This window comes from Triturus cristatus, chromosome 8 (assembly GCF_964204655.1).
Source record: "Triturus cristatus chromosome 8, aTriCri1.1, whole genome shotgun sequence".
Classification (NCBI taxonomy): Eukaryota; Metazoa; Chordata; class Amphibia; order Caudata; family Salamandridae; genus Triturus; species Triturus cristatus.
Window position 1 is genome coordinate 378,277,418 of NC_140591.1, and position 16,586 is coordinate 378,294,003.

Below are 16,586 nucleotides of genomic sequence, written 5' to 3' on the forward strand. Positions count from 1 at the left end.
GCTTTCTTGTGGTGAACTTAGTTAAACTCCGAACCCCCAAGAGTATTTAGATAGCGTCTCAGCATTAATGGTGAATACTTGAACTGTAGTGTCACTATCCTCTCTGAGAGTAAAAAGCTAGTGTCTCAGCACCAAGCGCAGTCGACGGAAATAAAACATAATTTCTTCGAACTGAAAAGTAATTTTCTCATTTGATTATAAGAATGAGTAAGAGGTTGTTCTCTAAAAATCTACATGTTTAAATAATAATTCCATTGAAGCAAGGCTTGGAAGAACTTAAAGAAACAAACATTGAAACCCTTTCAGGAAACAATATATATATGTCATGTGATCAAGATCCAGGAGGGATCGAAACGCGTCATTGCCGACTGAGCACAGGAAAATAAAATATTGGAAGCACATATCTGTGGTCCGTGCCTGCTTTTTGTCGCCTGCTACGACCTTGGGAACCGTAAGGAGCCACTAGCAGTTTGTGAATATATATATATATATATATATATATATATATATATATATATATATATATATATATATATATATATATATATATATATTATCTACTGGCGGTCGCCAGTAGATAGTTATAGTTAGGACCGTGTTTCCATAGGAAATCTAAAAATACTATTTTGAATAACTTTGGCGCCGGTTGACGAATCCTCGCGAAAGTTTCAAAACTAATGGGGCGCTCCGTTCAGCTCCTACCCTGAAAGTCTCGGGGTGATTCGTCAAGCAGGGGCCGAGAAAAAAGGGGGGTCCCAAAATGCGTTTTCCCCATGCATTTTTCCATAGGACCTTTAGACACAGCTACAGCTCGATCGGCTGAACACAATTACTTGAAATTTGGCAGAGAGGTAGCCATAAGGTCAAGGAAGTGCCTTTCGCAGGTCTGGTGTAAATCTGTTCAGAATTTCCTGAGAAATTAGCATTTAAAAGCATATCAATATCTATACGCGCGCACCGTGCGCGCTGGGTGCGCGCACCCTGCCGTGCGCGAGCGCAATTCTGATTGGTTGTTAGTTGTCGGTAAACATTCGAATCGGTCGAAACCAGGAAGTGTCGGCTGCCATTTTGTCTCTCGCAGTCTGAGGGGGTGACAATCAAAGGTGGAGAACGTGAAAATGGGGCAGAGTTGACAGTTCCTGACCCCCTAGCCTTGGTCAGGGGGTCACAGAAGGACCCCCAAGGGAAAAAAAAACATTTTTTTTTTTTAAATCGCGAGGTGCGCGCTGTGAACCGTGGGCGCTCGGTGAAATGGGTGAAATGTCCACCTAACTATAACCTGTGTGAAACCTATGGTTTTTTAAGTGAATATATATATTGTCTGGTCTATTACAGATATACAGATATCAAGATGATTGGCTGAATTGCTTAATCATGATCGACACAGGAAATTAAGCACTTTGCACAGAACCAGGTGTGGGGAACTCTGCACTCACTGGAGCAGGACTTAGCACACCATACTGAGAAACAGAGTAGCAGTATCCTACTGTGGGCACTTTGACTGAGTATTTATTTTCACATATATATGTTTGCCATCTGTGGTCTTATTTGTTCTTAGGAAAGCTAGCCTCTATTGCAAATGCTTGTATTACGGAATGGTCATGCTCTGAATGAAAGAGATGCATGTAATTTGTGTTCCTCTGACATTGTATATGTGTTTGCCCACTCAGGCTTTTACGAAGTTTGCATTCATTTGGGACGCGTACACAATTTTATGGGCATGTTTGTCTTGCAAATTCAGTATTTCATTTATGTTTCTCTGTTATAATGCTCATGTTTAAATATGACTGCTTTTATCATATCAGTTGTTTAGAATTACAGACTTTTCACCCACGCTGAAGGCGATTTGAATACTGTAATCGCCATTTACCGTTTTTCAACAAAACTTTATTTATCAACTTGCACCAACAGAAGTATGTTGTTTATATCTATTGTGGTAACACGTAAAGCACTTGTGTCTTTAAAAGAAAAATAAAATGCACTAACCTTTGCCGTGAACAAGGAGTGACGTTTAACTCCGAAACGCGTCGGGACCTAGAAGTAGCCAAATAAACACGTTTATTTACTGAGGCCATGGCTCCGGTGTTTTCTTGACTGACAAGCACTTATCAATGGATCTGTGGTGGATATATAGGGGTGGCTACCCTGCCGTGTTGCCCGCTGCGCCAAGAGGCTAGGGAAAGCTGATCAAGGATTGTGTATATATATATATATATATATATATATATATATATATATATATATATATATGCCGTCCCACACTGCGCCAAAGCACACCATGCACTCCTTCCAATTGAAAGCACGATTACGAGATCAGGGCTTAAAAGTGGTTTTATTCAGCAGAAAACCAGCCATACATGCCCTACGCGTTTCGGCGTTACCGCCTTGCTCACGGGTAAGTTCCGCCATCAAAATTCCAATTTTTAAACATGACGCGAACATAGTGAAAATAGAAAAGGTACCTTGTTGTATAAACAAAATCACACCAAATGTTGCAGCCATATTGGAACGGTCAATGAACACGATACATACAACCTTAATACGAAGTATATACACATTTTTCACTTCTTAATTCATTTTACACAGTCTAGTATTTGTGTAATTAAGTTAAATGCATCAAAACTGAAAAAACATTTCAAAGAAAAATTTATCGAGTAAATTTGCTCAATACAAATCTCATCAGATAAGGTTCATCTAGATAGATGTTATAAAGAGGTAAATTATATAAGTTATATTGGTTCTCGCACTCTATCAGGAATGTACCCTAGTATATATCGTCAATAGAGTGGATTTGTTTACACGTTGTATCCGTGTTGTTTTTCTCTTTATCTTTTTTTCTTTTTTTCTTTTTTCTTAAGATAACTTTATTGACAAGTGGAACGCTCGTATCCAAGTTAATCCTTATCTGGTACGATAAACCCATAATATGATGACAATTAAGCCCCAGTGGGCACAATTAGAATGGGAATTTTACAAAATTGAAAAATAATATGACCTTCAAAATAGACGATATCCAAATGAATCCTATTCTGAATCTATTCGTGGAGAACAGGATGCTATATGTGCAAAATGGAACCTTAATAGGTGTAATCGTTTTATCGCTATATCTGTGCATGATTGTTGTCAATAGAGTAACGAAGACCATAAATCACAATATTAGACCCCAGTGGGTCATCATACAATGTAAATTAGTCTATATACCAAAAAAATTTCATTTATGGGATATGGCCTATCTTTCTGCCCCACAGCCTCTTTTTCATACCCCAAAGAAAGAGTTGACTTGTATCATTTTGTTAGGAAATTACGTCTACACAAGTGGCACAAGTTGAAAGTAAAAAGTACTCAGCCTCAGAATCTTTTAACTAAAATCTGTCCTGTGGACAACACTATCAATGAGGTCAATACTTTGATTGCCCTAAAAGAACTAGACTGTGAGGACAATGTTGACCCTAGTTCCATCACAGCTCAATCATTGGGCTTTAAAACAGACCTCAACTGTCCTAACAACTTTGCACCGAAATCGACTGTTTAGGTCATATTATTTTTCAATTTTGTAAAATTCCCATTCTAATTGTGCCCACTGGGGCTTAATTGTCATCATATTATGGGTTTATCGTACCAGATAAGGATTAACTTGGATACGAGCGTTCCACTTGTCAATAAAGTTATCTTAAGAAAAAAGAAAAAAAGAAAAAAAGATAAAAAGATAAAGAGAAAAACAACACGGATACAACGTGTAAACAAATCCACTCTATTGACGATATATACTAGGGTACATTCCTGATAGAGTGCGAGAACCAATATAACTTATATAATTTACCTCTTTATAACATCTATCTAGATGAACCTTATCTGATGAGATTTGTATTGAGCAAATTTACTCGATACATTTTTCTTTGAAATGTTTTTTCAGTTTTGATGCATTTAACTTAATTACACAAATACTAGACTGTGTAAAATGAATTAAGAAGTGAAAAATGTGTATATACTTCGTATTAAGGTTGTATGTATCGTGTTCATTGACCGTTCCGATATGGCTGCAACATTTGGTGTGATTTTGTTTATACAACAAGGTACCTTTTCTATTTTCACTATGTTCGCGTCATGTTTAAAAATTGGAATTTTGATGGCGGAACTTACCCGTGAGCAAGGCGGTAACGCCGAAACGCGTAGGGCATGTATGGCTGGTTTTCTGCTGAATAAAACCACTTTTAAGCCCTGATCTCGTAATCGTGCTTTCAATTGGAAGGAGTGCATGGTGTGCTTTGGCGCAGTGTGGGACGGCATTGAAACAACAGGGAACCTTGGACCCTGGGATTGCACCGAGGTAAAAGTGTCCCGGTATTTCCAAGGACGTGGATTTAAAAAAAAAAAATATATATATATATATATATATATATATATATATATATATATATATATATATATATATATATATATTATCTACTGCCGGCCGCCAGTAGATAGTTATAGTTAGGACCGAGTTCCCATAGGAAATCTGAAAATTCTATTTCGAATAACTTTGGCGCCGGTTGACTTATCTTCGTGAAATTTTCAAAACTAATGGGGCGCTCCGCTCAGCTCCTACCCTGAAAGTCTCGGGGTGATTCGTCAAGTGGGGGCTGAGAAAAAAGGGGGTCCCAAAACGCATTTTCCCCATGCATATTCTCATAGGACCTTTAGTCGAAGGTACAGCCCGAACGGCTGAACAGAATTACTTGAAATTTGGCAAAGAGGTAGTCCTCACGTCAGGCATGTGCCTTTTGCATATATGGTGTCAATCTGTTCAGTAGTTCCTGAGAAAATTGCAGTTAAAAGTACATAAATATCTATATGCGCGCACCGTGCGCGCACCGTGCCCGCACGTAATTCTGATTGGTGGTTAGATGTCAGTCAACATTCCAATCGGTCGAAATCAGGAAGTGTCGGACGCCATTTGGTGTGTGACAGTGAAAAAGAAAGGTGGAGAACGTGAAAAGGGGGCAGGGTAGAGAGTTCCTGACCCCCTAGCCTTTGTCAGGGGGTCCCTGAAGGACCCCGAAGGGTGAAAAGAACATTTTGAGTTTTAGAGGAAGAAAATAGCTAAAAACACAAGTGGAGAACGTGAAAAGGGGGCAGGGTAGAGAGTCCCTGACCCCCTAGGCCTTCTCAGGGGGACCATGAAAGACCCCTAAGGTCCCCCAAAAAAATAAAAAATGTATAAATATTGCGCGGTGCGCGCACGGTGCGCGCACTGTTAAAAACCCTTAAAAAAAACCAATTTTAAACTGTTTATAAGTTTATAGAAGATATTAACTATGCTGTTCAACTTTATCCAATTTCCAAGAAAAAGAGCTGAGCCATTCCATATTACAGGATACAGTCAATCTATAACTATATACATAGGTAGTTTATTGTAAAATAAATATATAAAAAATATAATAATACATACATGAATTAGCATTTAAAAAACTTACAAAATCACAAAAAAAAACATAGGTTTCACACACGTTATAGTTAGAAATTAGCATTTAAAAAACCTTGCAAATTCACGTAAAAAACCATAGGTTTCACACACGTTATAGTTAGGAATTAGCATTTACAAAACCTTGCAAATTCACTGTAAAAACCATAGGTTTCAGACACGTTATAGTTAGGAATTAGCATATAAAAAACCTTGCAAATTCACTGAAAAAACCATAGGTATCAAACACATTATAGTTAGGAATTAGCATTTAAAAAACCTTGCAAATTCACTGAAAAAACCATAGGTTTCACACATGTTATAGTTAGCTGGACATTTCACTCGTACAAAACCATTAAAATTCCCCCGTTATAGTTAGTTCAGCTAACTATAACTCACGCGACCGCAATCCGCTGCTGATGACGTCACATATTACATCACTCATGACATGGTCAGTGACATCACTCATGACATCACTCATGGCATCTCAAATGACATCACTGATGACATCACTGATGACATCATCCTTGTGTAAGAGTGGCAGACCTCCTCTTATCCTAATATAAACTTTGATACACACATTGAAAAATACAAACTAAAGTTTTGAAAACTATAGAGATACCAATACCAGTTAGAACAACCTATTCAGTAATTCCAAAATCTACATACGCATCCACTCATTCATCAACACTTCTATATAGTCACTCATACATGTACTCAGTCATCATATGTACTCATGTCATCAGCAGTGCATTGCGGTCGCGCGAGTTATAGTTAGCTGAACTAACTATAACAGGGGAATTTCAATGGTTTTGTACGAGTGAAATGGCCAGCTAACTATAACATGTGTGAAACCTATGGTTTTTTCAGTGAATTTGCAAGGTTTTTTAAATGCTAATTCCTAACTATAACGTGTGTGAAACCTATGGTCTTTAGATATATCTGGGCGGAGCCTAACCACTCATCTCATCGTGAGATCTGATTGGCTCTCAGTACGTCATCCAAGAAGTGTTGGCAGCCATCTTGGGACCAATATACATGATAGCACCTCATTAAAAAGCATTGCAGTTAATAGAAGGTTTTAAGACTTTAGTTACATTATAAATCATTTGTTGATGGTACCATACTCATTTTAGGAATTGAGGTGTGTTCTAAGGTGATTTTACCATGTGGAAAAGCCTTCTGCTGTGATATCATGAATCATGTTTGAGAGAAAACTATTTTCTCATGCTTTTCCCACAGAGGTTTGGAAGGTGATCTATAAGCTAAACTGAGAGCATATTTTCTGTAAATTCACATTATCTTTCTCAGTCATGTGAGAATGAAGTCTGACATTCTCAGTAAAACATGTACATCCAACAAGGGCAGAGACTGTCAGTTGATTTCTTTGTGTTCTACTGCAGCTTCCCAGAGTGTTCTAAAGAACAACTAGAGCGCTAACAGTCCTACTTATGACAAACGTATTGCACACCTGAAGCCATCTTGATTGGAATAAAGTGGTAACTCTTAAAAATTTAATTTAAAAAGGAACAACATGAGGGGGTTCATTTTGCCATAGAAAGTATGATTAGTGCTGCAGAAAGAAAAATTAGGGCACATTTTGACTTCTCAAATCCTCTTCTATTTCATAAAAAAATTCTGACATGCAGACTGAAACATGCACTTTGAATACCAGCAGCAGACTTCCGTGGTGAGCAGTAGCTTTACTACAGTGATCTAATGAGCAACTAGAGTGTTAACATTCAGAATTTATGGCAAATGTGTGACATATCTGAATACCTTCTTGATGGAACCAAAGTAAAAAACTGAAAGTATTTCCTACTGAGGAGACTGCAGTAAATTAGGAAATTAGGAAATTAGGAAACTTCATAACAAATAAATCTCCCAAGATGGCTACCAGAGACAAAAGAGCCCAAATGTAGCCCAAATATCACCGAGATGTAGCCCAAGTATAGCCCAATGACAGAATGTCCCAGAGTGTTCTAACGAACAACTGGAGCGCTAACAGTCTTACTTATGACAAAAGTATGGCACACCTGAAGCCATCTTGATTGGAATAAACTGGTAACACATAAAACATTTAATTTAAAAAGGAACACAATGAGGGGGTTCATTTTGCCATAGAAATTATGATTAGTGCTGAAGAAAGAAAAATTAGGGCACATTTTGAGTGACTTCTCAAATCCTCTTCTATTTCATTTAAAAATTCTGATATGCAGACTGAAACATGCACTTTTAATACCAGCAGCAGACTTCCGTGGTGAGCAGTAGCTTTACTACAGTGATCTAATGAGCAACTAGAGTGTTAACATTCAGAATTTATGGCAAATGTGTGACATATCTGAATACCTTCTTGATGGAATCAAAGTAAAAAACTGAAAGCATTTCCTACTGAGGAGACTGCAGTAAATGAGGAAATTAGGAAACTTCATAACAAATAAATCTCCTAAGAAGGCCACCAGAGACAAAAGAGCCCAAATGCAGCACAAATATCACCCAGATGTAGCCCTCATGTAGCCCAATGACAGAAGTGTGCAAAACACTTATTTTTTGCGTATTTTCAGTTTTATATAGTGCAGACTTGTCAGATATTGGAGTGCTTTACATGAGCATTGGTTACATCACACGAGATCAAATTCATTTTGGTTGTAGACATGGGGAGATTAAGTGATTTGACCAGATTCACAGAATGTTGAGCTGAAGCAGAAACTCCAACCTGGTTCCCCAGTTGCAAAGTCTGCAGCTCTGGAAGTAACACCACATCCTCTCCCCTAGGTGCAACATTTAATTAAGTGGTCAACTGGATAAAAAAACGTAAAGATTACAAATAATTTAAAAGTTCTTTGTCGCTATTTGAAAACTCAGAAAATATGTCCTCATTTTAGTTTTTTAGAGCACTAACCATAATTTTGATGCAAATAAGACCCTCTCATATATGTAATTTCTAAAGGAAATGCTCTAGGTATTACTGTTTTGATTACATCAAGATGATGTCAGGCAATCCACACTTTTGTGATAAATATAGAATGTTAGCAATCTAGTTGTTCATTGGGATACTGTTGAGAGGCAGAGGCCAGGGGCACGGACTCTGAAAATTGAAGGCAGGTAGGAGAGTGCAGAGGCAACAATTTGACCACACTGGGCAGGCAGGAAGGGCAGTGGCAGCACAACAGACTTGGAGGGCAGTGGAAAGGGGGGCAGGGGTAACAAACCAACAATACAGGACTGGCAAGAGAGGCTGTGGCAATATAATAGACCATTGTGGGCAGAAGGAAGAGGCAGTGGTAGTACAACCATACATGCCAACAGACCGGTTTCAGCCAGGAAACGTCCAATGTTTTTAAGCTCAAATGGGCTTTATTTGATCTGTCTCCTGTCTATAATCTCCTCTTTTTCAATGTAACTCAAAGGGGAAAATCAATACCCCAGTTTTTTTTCAAAATCTCTCTCTTACCAAGTTCAAAATGTTCGCAAGCATGGTACATTGGATCATGGTAGGCAGGAGGAATTGGGGTAGGGACATGGACTCGGATAACAGAGGACAGGAGGAACATGGAGAGGTGCACCAAACTGACCCTACAGGGCATACATCAGGGTTTGCAGCAGCACAATACACCACAAAGGGCATGCGGGATGGGAGTGCAGCACAACAATCCATAGAAATCAATAGGGAGGGGACAGGACCATGCACATGGACAACAGAGAACAGAGGGGAAAGAGGCAATGGTAGCTAGCTGAACATAATGGACAGACAGGAGAGAAAGCTGCAGCATAACAGACCATAAAGGGCAGGAGGGATGGATCAGGGACATTACAATGGAACAGACAAGCCAGGAGGGAGGGAATAGGGGTCTGCACATGGAAACAGAGGGCTGGGGGCAAGGGGGCAGGGCAGGAGCAGCAAGATGACCATGGAGGTCAGGCAGGATGGGCACTAGAAACAAGACACACCATGGAGAGCAAACGTAAAACTATGATTGCATACACGCAGACAATGGAGGGAAGGTGGGAGGGGGTCAGGGGTAGCTAGCTGACCGCACAGGGAAGGTGGGAGGGGCCATGGCAGCACAGAAGACCATGCATGGCAAGCAGGAGGGTTAGTGGCAGCACAATGGCTATGATGGGCAAGAAGGAGGGTGCAGGGGCATGCACAAAGGACCATGGAGGATAGAAGGGAGGGTCAGGACCTGGGCACAGACAAGAGAGTTCAGGGGAAGGGGCCTCACAACAGACCGCGCGGGGCAGGCAGGAGGAGCAGTTGCAGCACAACAGACCAGGGAGGGCAGAAGGGTGTGGCAGTAAAATGGACCATGGAGGACAGGAGGAAGGGGATAGGGTCATGGCATGTGGACAGGCAGGGTGGAGGTGGCAGGGACAGGTTACAGTCATCTGACAATGCTAGGCAGGTGGGAGGGGAGTGGCAGCTCAACAGAACATTCAGAGTAGATAGGAGTGGCAGGTCCATGGAACATGGTGGGCAATAAGGATGGAGCAGGGGCATGCACAAAGACATCGGAGGGCAGGGGGAAGGAGAATAGGGGCAGCAAGCTAAGCACAGAGGCTAAGCAGGAGGTCAATGATGGGCCATAGAATTGGGCAATGGAGGGCAGGAGGAGTGGACTGGTACATCATGCTAAATGAAGGGCAGTGGCAGCACATCAGACCATGCATGGCAGGAGGGAGGAGGCTAGTCCATGGATTCAGACAACAGAGGATAGGGAGGAGCTAACTGTTTAGAAAAGGTGGGTATTCAGAACTTTATTGTTTTTAAAATGTGTGTCTGTGCGAACTACTTAAAATATGAACAAGTATGCTGCATAATCTCACTTTTATTCAGGAAGAAGAGGACGTTTGTGACTGTGACTCCACGCTCACTTGGCAGAAACACCCCCTGACCCTCCACCCCCCATCGCAAAATGTAATGCCCATGAAAAGGGTAGGTGGACGCAGTGTTATATAGAACATAGTCCTGAGAGCACGATTGAAAATGAAAATTAGATATAGTATATGGTATAAACTATGCACCAAAAAGTGTGATATAAGATGAACCGGGGCGTGAAATATAATATGCAATACGTAGGGAAATGGGAAGCTGCATCAGTTAAAGGGGTTGCCCTGCATTGACTATTGAGCCATAAACCAAGTCACCATAAAGAATCGTTATCCTCTCCCATTGGTATCTGTGTTCCTGGATCACGTAAAAGACACCGTGGTCTACACAAAATTAGATTTGAGAGGACCATATCATCTGATCGAAGTGGCTCAAGGTCATGAATGGAAGACTGCTTTTCGTACACGGTTAGGATTATTCGAATACCAAGTAATGCCCTATGGGCTTTGTAACGCTCCAGCATCATTCCAACATTTTGTAAACGATGTGTTGTGGTAATTCTTGGATATTATAGCCGTCATGTACATTGATGATATTTTGATTTTCTCCAAAAGTGATGAAGAGCATGTGCTGCATGTCAGATCCGTTTTGAAGGAATTACTGGAGCACATTCTTTACGTGAAGTTGGAAAATGTGCTTTTCATGTGAGAAAGGTGGAGTTTCTGGGGTTTGTTCTATCTCCAAATGGAATTCGCATGGATCCTGCTAAAGTGAAGGCAGTGCAGAACTGGCCAGCTCCAAGAAACATAAAAGAAATTCGAAGTTTTCGGGGATTTGCACATTTCTACCGGAGATTCATTTCAAATTTCTCTCAAAAGGCAAATCCCATCACACACTTACTAAGGAAAGGAGTCAAGTTTGAGTGAACCAAAGAAGCAGACTCAGCCTTTCAATTCCTCAAAATGTTCTTCATAACAGCTCCAATCTTATTACATCTGAAGTCTGCCAAGCCTTTTTATGTGGCAACTGATGCCTCTGACTCAGCAATTGGAGGCATTGCAGCAAAGGGCAATTGCATCCAGTGGCTTTTAATTCACAAAAGCTTACTCCCCCGCAGATAAACTATTCTATAGGTGATCAGGGGCTATTGGCAGTTAAAGAAGCCTTCATAGAATGGAGGCAATATTTATTGGGAGCTCAACACAAAGTGACTGTTTATACTGACCACAGAAATTTACAATTCTTAACCCCTTCCATGCTGCGCAGATTCCGCCGCTGTGCTGACGGAATCTTGCGCGGGCGGGGTCATGACGGAACGGTTCCGTCATGAGCACAGCTCAACCGTGGCTCATGACGGAACCGTTCCGTCATGAGCACCGAAGGGGTTAAAGAACTCTGACAGAGAGACAATTGTGTTGGTCACTGTATTTTGCACATTTTGATTTTATTATCACCTATTGACCAGAAGTAACAAATGGGAAAGCTGATGCGATATCCCGAACCAACACAGAATTCACAGAGCAAATTCCTGAAAAGAAACCAATAACTCCAAGTGAAAGAATTGTATCAGCCATTCACTACGCAGACTTCACTGCAGAAATTCGGAAGAGTCTAAAGAATCAGGAAATGTTAAAATGGTCAAGAGAAGTTCCTGGGAGAGAAATAAAGGATGGTTTACCTTTTCATCAAGGAAAATTGTTTGTAACAATTCCAACTTTATGTGAAAAGGTTTTACAAGCATGTCATTATAACAAATTGGCTGGTCATGAGGGAATCCAGAAAACTCGAGACTTGTTTAAAAGAGACTTTTGGTGGCCAAAAATGGAGAATCAGATAAGACAATATGTGTCAACTTGTAAGAGATGCTTAAGGGGAAAACCTGATCGATCTGCACAACAAGTGTTATTGTTGCCTTTTCTTTCTGCACCACACCCTTGGCATACAGTTTCAATGGATCTTATTGTGGATTTGCCTCCTAGTCAAGGCCATAATACAATTCTGGTATTTGTAGACACCTTTTCCAAAATGGCCCAGTTTCTTCCCTTAAAAAGAATTCCAAATGCATCACAAGTAGCTAAATTATTCACACAACACATAGTGAGTGCATGGGGTTCCAAAAATGTTGATTTCAGATCGGCGTTCCCAGTTTGTCTCCCATTTTTGGAAAGGCTTCACTAAAAGGTTGGGAATAGACACTCGTTCTTCAACTAGCTATCACCCAGAAACTGACGGCCAGACTGAAAGGGTCAACCAAGAGTTAGAACAATACTTACGACTTTATTTATTGGGTCATGAGAAAGAATGGGTGGATTTGGTATGGACAGCTGAGTTTGCCTATAACAATGCTACCCATAGTTCCACTGGTTTCACACCCTTTTATCTAAATTATGGTAGACATCCAAACTTAATGATAGGTCAAGAACAAGCATCCATCCCAGCAACCGAAGAGCTTGTGAAAAAAGTGCATGAATCCTACAGGAAAGCCAGAGAGAATTTAGCAATAGCAAAACAGGCTTACAAAATGCAAGCTGATGAAAAGAGAAGAAACAGCCCCACTCTAAAAAGTCGAGATCAAGTTTGGTTATCCACCCGCCATTTACACCTAAAAGAAAATCTTAAATTCCAACCTAGATTTGTGGGTCCTTTTAAAGTAGATCGGATGATTAATCCAGTAGCAGTCAAGATTCAATTGCCTTCCTACCTAAGGATACATGCAGTTTTTCATGTCTCTTTGATTAAGAAAAGTCCTCCCTAATTAAGATCTAATACCCCCCCCCCCCCCAGCTTCAATTGTGGTAAATGCTTCAGATGAATTTGAAGTACATCAGATTTTGGACTCAAAACTCAAAAAAGGGAAATTGTTTTACATAATTGACTGCAAAGGTTATGGTCTAGAGGAAGGATATTGGGAACCTGGTTCAACTGTACATGCCCCGAAACTAGTGTTAGCCTTTCCTAAAAGATTTCCAAGGAAACCAAAGATGGGAAGCTGCGTTTTGAGGAGGGCGACAGTCAGGACATCATTTAATTGTGGCCTCATTACCACACACAAATGGATAAAACAGGCTAAATACCTTTTGGTTAGACAATATTTCAAAAAGGCCTTTCATCTGGGAAGTAAGCTTCTGCTTCAGGTAATACTAAGAAGAGTCCATGGAAAAATCGCAAGTGAATTTGAAGATGGCCGCCCAAGTAAAGAAACAACTCTGGGGCGGTCTAGTTGTCAATTATGAAACAAAAGAAGTCACACGCTCTCACCAGATACTGCACACTTCAACTGAAGATTTAGAGCAGCGGTTAGTGTCTCTTCAGCGCACCTGAGGAAAATTGCCTGAGAAGAATTTTCAAGTTGCAATACTGAAGTGGTTCGTCCGCACATGCGCTGCGGAGCTCCACATCTATTTCAGAGCTCTATCCTAGTTGTAGTTCATGAGTAGAGTCTCAGAGATTTTAGTCAGATAATCATATTTTGTGCAAAACTTCCTCATGTTAGCCTAAAGACTTCAATTCATAATGTTTGTTGAATGCATCTGAACTTCAAGTACTTTCTTGTGGTGAACTTAGTTGAACTCCGAACCCTCAAGAGTATTTAGATAGCGTCTCAGCACTAATGGTGAATACTTGAACTGTAGTGTCACTGTCCTCACTAAGAATAAAACACTAGCGTCTCAGCACCAAGCGCAGTCAACGGAAATAAAACATTTAATTTCTTCAAAATGAACTGTAAAGAAATGTTCTCATTTGATTATAAGAACGAGTAAAAGGTTATTCTCTAAAGATCTACATGTTTAAAAAATAATTCCATTGAAGCAAGGCTTGGAAGATCTTAAAGAAAGAAACATTGAAACCCTTTCAGGAAACATTTTATATATATATATATATTCACTGAAAAAACCATAGGTTTCACACATGTTATAGTTAGCGGAAATTTTACTGATAAAAAACCAGTGAAATTGCCCCGTTATAGTTAGTGCTGGCAACTATAACTCACGCGACCGCAATCCTCTGCTGATGCTAATACTGTATTTAGACACTTATTTGCCCATGTCTTCTTCCATACATTTTTAGCTATACGTATATTAAAAATATTTTTTTTTCATAAAGACACATATGTCATCAGCAGAAGATTGCGGTCGCGTGAGTTATAGTTGCCAGCACTAACTATAACGGGGCAATTTCACTGGTTTTTTATCAGTAAAATTTCCGCTAACTATAACATGTGTGAAACCTAAGGTTTTTTCAGTGAATTTGCAAGGTTTTTTAAATGCTAATTCCTAACTATAACGTGTGTGAAACCTATGGTTTTTTCAGTGAATTTGTACGGTTTTTTAAATGCTAAGTTACTTTACGCCATTCGAGGCGTGCGCGCCCACTTAACGCAGTTCGTTCCGTGCACGGTTTTTATCAACTTTAATAAGCCCTGTACATTTGGTGGCCTTCGGCCACCAAAAGCACAGGGGGTGGGGTCAATGTGGATAGTGTTTTTTTTATTTCGATTTTATAATTTCATGATGCCAAAATTTAGTTTTTTTTACCTATTAATAAGCCCTGTACATTTGGTGGCCTACGGCCACCAAAAGCACAGGGGGTGGGGTAAGTGTGGATAGTGTTTTTTTTTTTTTTTTTTTTTTTACCGTACGCTTACGGTAAGCGTACGGTAAGCGTACTCGGCGAAATTGCCGAAAAAAAAATAAAACCGTTTTTGCTCTTGGGGGATGTTTGGGGACTCCCTCAACATGACTATGTGGGAGGGAGTTGTCAAAACAGCCCCGTAACATGTTTTTGGCCATCTTGTTTGATAAACAACACTCAGTGCGAGAGACAAAATGGCGGCCGCCGCTTCCTGGTTTCGGCCGATTCGAATGTTTACTAAGATCTAAGAGCCAATCAGAATCGCGCTCGCGCACGCCACCGTACGCTTACGGTAAGCGTACGGTAAGCGTACCGTAAGCGGGCTCAGATATATATATTGATTTAAAGGCTATTTTCTCAGAATCTACTGAACAGATTTACACCAAACCTACAAAAGGCACTTCCTTGACCTAGGGACTACCTCTCTGCCAAATTTCTAGTAATTCTGTTCAGCCGTTCGGGCTGTAGCTCGTTCTAAAGGTCCTATGGAAAAATGCATGGGAAAAACGCGTTTTGGGACCCCCTTTTATCTCAGCCCCCGCTTGACGAATCCCCCCGAGACTTTCAGGGTAGGAGCGGAGCGTAGCGCCCCACCTATTTTGAGAAATTCGCGAGGATTCATCGACCGGCGCCAAAGTTATTCAAAATAGAATGTTGAGGTTTTCCTATGGAAAAGGGGTCCTAACTATAACTACCTACTGGCGACCGCCAGTAGGTAATATATATTATATATATATATATAGATATATAGATATATATATTTCACCACATTGAATAAGAAGAAATTGTTTTCCAGACATGTCAATATCATTGATAGTAGCATTTGTAGCAATTTTAATGGACAATTTCCTAAGAAGTGTTTTATTGCATTGAGACCATCCATATGCTTGATGCTGGTGTATAGTGTAGTAACATCTATAGCTACCAGCAAGAAGACATCCTCCCATGGGACATCGTATACTTTCCTTATAAAATCCCTTGTATCCTCTATATAGGATGGAACTTGTTTCACAAATGGGCATAGGAACGAGTCTACATATTTGGATGTATTCTCTATGGCACTACCAATGGCTGTAATGATAGGGCGACTAGGGGGATTTAGAGGGTCTTTATGTACTTTTGGTATCAGGTACATTACAGGGGGAATTGGATTACTGATTTTAAGAAACATCAATTCTTCGTGGATTAACAAACACTGTTTATCCCATTCCTTAACTTCATAAAATTGTTGGTGAGCAAGGCGAAACGCGTCCGACAACAGCCGACATTTAAATTGATTCTTTTTCGAAGACAAGGCATCGACATCCTTACTGGTGCAAGGTTGTGTGATATATATATAGATATATGTGTGTTAGACCTGGCACCATTCGCGTGGGTCTCCCTTCCATTTTTTTTGCTGTTGCCTTATGTGTTTTTTCCAGTTATAGATGCTTTAGGCACTGTGCCACAGCTGTCCAGTGCCACAGTGCAAGTGCTCCCTATAGAAAATTGATATATGGATTAGTGACTCCATGATTGGCTAGATTGGTTTACTTGTCAGACCCTAGTACAGTGCACTGCGTGTGCCCAGGACTTGTAACCAATGCTGCTGGTGGGCTTGCAGCACAGATTGTGCCACCCCCCGGACCAGCTTGTAAAGTGTGTCTCAGGTCTGCCATTGCAGAGCCTGTGTGCAGTCTG